The following is a 4,957-nucleotide window of genomic DNA, read 5'->3' on the forward strand; positions in this document are numbered from 1 at the left end:
CACTGAGTTGATGTGCCTGCTTTGTGGGTATGGATTTTTTTTTTTTTTTTTTTAAGCAAAAAGTCACAAAAGAATGGGTGGACCAACAGCTGCGTTAAATGGGGGGAGATGGCCGTGATTGTCAAGCAGGGGTGACCAGGTTAACTTCGCTTATTGTCACAGAGATCATTTCAGTGGAATTTAGGGTTTTAAAAAATAGGTATTTGTCTGGGAATCAAGAACAAACATTTTTACCCTTTAAATTATTGATGCTTACAGTTTCAATTTAAGAAATGTAACCTGAATTCAGTGTTACCCTGGTGCGATAGGCTTTTAAAAACAAGAGCAACAACAAAAAACCTTTATTATAAATGAATAATGTGTTTAGAAAATAATTGCTTCGTTGAGATATGATTCAAATACCATAAAAGTCACCATGAGTATTGGGCTTGCATAGCCATTTTGCATCAGTTCTCATAGAAGCAAAGCCCAGAAGACAACACATCTTGGTTAGCTGAGTTACTGGGGCCATTCTCTGTCTCTGCTAGGGGCCGGCTTCAGCCTGCCTCTCCCTAAGGGAGCTCTGGAGGGCAGACGGTCCCGCATGGGTGATCCCACTTTGAGACCAGGAGGATTTTTGTGCCACTTAGCAAAGCGTGTGAAGAGGAAGATGTGGAAGGGATGACGTGTAGTGTCTAGCTCACAGTGGCTCCGGCTTTAGCAAGGGCAGGTCTCTGGGGAAAAGGCAGCTATGAGTTCAGCACTCAAAGCAGGTAGGGGAAAAGTGTTCAGGTGGGGTGTCAGCAACATCCATGGCCACATAGCCCTACATTGCTCAGATCCACCTGCTTCTGAAAGGTCATTTCATTATGGCACACAGGAACACCACCCTTGAATCTTCTTTAATATGTTCCTGAGGTGAAACTTAGATAACAAAGTTATCCATGGTAAAGTACACAAGGCTGTGCCCTTTAGAACAGTTACATTGATGGGCAACCGCCACTTCTCTCTAGTTCTAGAACCTTTTCATCACTGAAGTAAAATGCCTTCCTCATTAAGTAGTTTCTCTCCAATATTCCCTCCCTTCAGCCCCTTGCAGATACGGGTCTACATTCTGTCTCTATGGATTTTATCTATTCTGGATCTTTTATATAAATGGAATAAAACATGATGTGACCTTTTGTATCTGTCTTATCCTTCACTCCTTTTTATGGTGGAATAATGTTCCAGTGTGTTTATAACAAAGGTGGTTTGTCCATTCATACGTTGATGGACATTTGTGACGTCCATCTTTCAGCTATTGTGTATAATGCTGCTATGAACATGCTTATACATGCGCATGTATGCTCACTGGTGCTTCTATGAGCAGTTGTCAATTCTTTTGCTGTCAGAGACTGTTGAGGCTGCTGTAACAAAATACCATTGACTGTGTGGCTTGTTCAGTCGCTCAGTCATGTCTGACTTTGTGACCCCATGGACTGCAGCACGCCAGGCCTCCCTGTCCATCACCAACTCCCAGAGTTTACTCAAACTCCTGTCCATTGAGTTGGTGATGCCATCCAACCATCTCACCCTCTGTCATCCCCTTCTTCTCTTGCCCTCAATCTTTCCCAGCATCAGGGTCTTTTCCAATGAGTCAGTTCTTTGCATCAGCTGGCCAAAGTACTGGAGTTTCAGCTTCAGCATCAGCCCTTCCAATGAATATTCAGGACTAATTTCCTTTAGGATGGACTGGTTGGATCTCCTTGCTGTCCAAGGGACTCTCAAGAGTCTTCTCCAACACCACAGTTCAAAAGCATCAGTTCTTCGGCGCTCAGCTTTCTTTATGGTCCACCTCTCACATCCATATATGACCACCGGAAAAACCATAGCCTTGACGAGATGGACCTTTGTTGGCAAAGTAATGTCTCTGATTTTTAATATCTAGGTTGTCATAACTGTCATGCTGTCTAGGTTGGTCATAACTGTTCTTCCAAGGAGTAAGTGTCTTTTAATTTCATGGCTGCAGTAAGTATGGAGCCCCCCAAAATAAAGTCAGCCACTGTTTCCACTGTTTCTCCATCTATTTGCCATGAAGTGATGGGACCAGATGCCATGGTCTTAGTTGTCTGAATGTTGAGTTTTAAGCCAACTTTTTCACTCTCCTCTTTCACTTTTATCAGGAGGCTCTTTACTTCCTCTTCACTTTCTGCCATAAGCGTGGTGTCATCTGCATATCTGAGGTTATTGATACTTCTCCCGGCAATCTTGATTCCAGCTTATACTTCATCCAGTCCAGCATTTCTCATGATGTACACTGCATAGAAGTTAAATAAGCAGGGTAACCACAATATACAGCCTTGATGTACTCCTTGTCCTATTTGGATCCAGTCTGTTGTTCCATGTCCAGTTCTAACTGTTGCTTCCTGACCTGCATACAGGTTTCTCAAGAGGCAGGTCAGGTGGTCTGGTATTCCCATCTCTTTCAGAATTTTCCACAGTTTATTGTGGTCCACACAGTCAAAGGCTTTGGCATAGTCAATAAAGCAGAAATAGATGTTTTTCTAGAACTCTTGTTTTTTCCATGATCCAGCAGATGTTGGCAATTTGATCTCTGGTTCCTCTGCCTTTTCTAAAACCAGCTTGAACATCTGGAAGTTCACAGTTCACATATTGCTGAAGAGCCTGGCTTGGAGAATTTTGGGCATTACTTTACTAGTGTGTGAGATGAGTGCAATTGTGTAGTCGTTTGAGCATTCTTTAGCATTGCCTTTCTTTGGGATTGGAATGAAAACTGACCTTTTCCAGTCCTGTGGCCACTGCTGAGTTTTCCACATTTGCTTGCATATTGAGTGCAGCACTTTCACAGCATCATCTTTCAGGATTTGAAATAGCTCAACTGGAATTCCATCACCTCCACTAGCTTTGTTCGTAGTGATGCTTTCTAAGGCCCACTTGACTTCACAGTCCAGGATGTCTGGCTGTAGGTCAGTGATCACACCATCGTGATTATCTGGGTCGTGAGGATCTTTTTTGTACAGTTCTGTGTATTCTTGCCACCTCTTCTTAATATCGTCTGCTTCTGTTAGGTCCATACAATTTCTGTCCTTTATTGAGCTCATCTTTGCATGAAACATTCCCTTGGTATCTCTAATTTTCTTGAAGAGATCTCTAGTCTTTCCCATTATATTGTTTTCCTCTATTTCTTTGCACTGATCACTGAGGAAGGCTTTCTTCTCTCTCCTTGCTATTCTTTGGAACTCTGCATTCAGATGCTTATATCTTTCCTTTTCTCCTTTGCTCTTGGCTTCTCTTCTTTTCACAGCTATTTGTAAGGCCTCCTCAGACAGCCATTTTTCCTTTTTGCATTTCTTTTCCATGGGGATGGTGTTGCTCCCTGTCTCCTGTACAATGTCACAATCCTCTGTCCATAGTTCCTCAGGCACTCTATCAGATCTAGGCCCTTAAATCTATTTCTCACTTCCACTGTATAATCATAAGGGATTTGATTTAGGTCATACCTGAATGGTCTAGTGGTTTTCCCTACTTTCTTCAATTTCAGTCTGAATTTGACAATAAGGAGTTCATGGTCTGAGCCACAGTCAGCTCCTGGTCTTGTTTTTGTTGACTGTATAGAGCTTCTCCATCTTTGGCTGCAAAGAATATAATCAATCTGATTTTGGTGTTGACCATCTGGTGATGTCCATGTGTAGAGTCTTCTCTTGTGTTGTTGGAAGAGGGTGTTTGTTATGACCAGTGCATTTTCTTGGCAAAACTCTGTTAGCCTTTGCCCCGCTTCATTCCATATTCCAAGGCCAAATTTGCCTGTTACTCTAGGTGTTTCTTGACTTCCTACTTTTGCATTCCAGTCCCCTATAATGAAAAGGACATCTTTTTTTGGTGTTAGTACTAAAAGGTCTTGTAGGTCTTCATAGAACCATTCAACTTCAGGTTCTTCAGCATTACTGGTTGGGGCATAGGCTTGGATTACTGTGATATTGAATGGTTTGCCTTGGAAATGAACAGAGATCATTCTGTCGTTTTTGAGATTGCATCCAAGTACTGCATTTCAAACTCTTTTGTTGACCATCATGGCTACTCCATTTCTTCTAAGGGATTCCTGCCCACAGTAGTAGATATAATGGTCATCTGAGTTAAATTCACCCATTCCAGTCCATTTTAGTTCGCTGATTCCTAGAATGTCAATGTTCACTCTTGCCATTTCCTGTTGACCACTTCCAATTTTCCTTGATTCATGGACCTTACATTCCAGGTTCCTATGCAATATTGCTCTTAAAGCGTCGGACCTTGCTTCTATCACGAGTCCCATCCACAACTGGGTGTTGATTTTGCTTTGGCTCCATCCCTTCATTCTTTCTGGAGTTATTTCTCCACTGATCTCCAGTAACGTATTGGGCACCTGCCGACCTGGGGAGTTCATCTTTCAGTGTTCTATCTTTTTGCCTTTTCATACTGTTCATGGGGTTCTCAAGGCAATAATACTGACGTGGCTTGCCATTCCCTTCTCCAGTGGACCACATTCCGTCAGAGCTCTCCACCATGACCTGCCTGTCTTGGGTCTGCTCTCTAGCAGCCATCAGACTGCCGACACTGCCTAAGGTGATCCCTGAGGAAAGGAACCTCAGGATGTGAAAACAGGATGGTGGCCCCAGGTAGGTGAGGTGCACAGGAAAGGAGTGGGCCCGGACTCCTGCATCTTCCCATACACACAAAAGCACGAAATCCCTCCACTCAGGATATCTGGTTTTCTTTAACAACAGTCTTTTGATGTTCAGACTACCTGCCCTTTGTTATAGAGTTCTCTGTAACCTGTCTTCTCCCTTCATCTCCTGGGAGCAGTTCTCTCAGGGTTACTTGAGATGGTGTCTCCTGGGCTTGAAGTCCTAAAAATTCCCACCGAATAAAACGTAACTCTCAACTTTTAGGTTGTGCGTCTTTTTTAAGTCGACAGGAATATTGTAATTTTGTTCTCAGTTTC

This window comes from Bos indicus, chromosome 5 (genome assembly GCF_029378745.1).
Source record: "Bos indicus isolate NIAB-ARS_2022 breed Sahiwal x Tharparkar chromosome 5, NIAB-ARS_B.indTharparkar_mat_pri_1.0, whole genome shotgun sequence".
NCBI lineage: Eukaryota > Metazoa > Chordata > Mammalia > Artiodactyla > Bovidae > Bos > Bos indicus.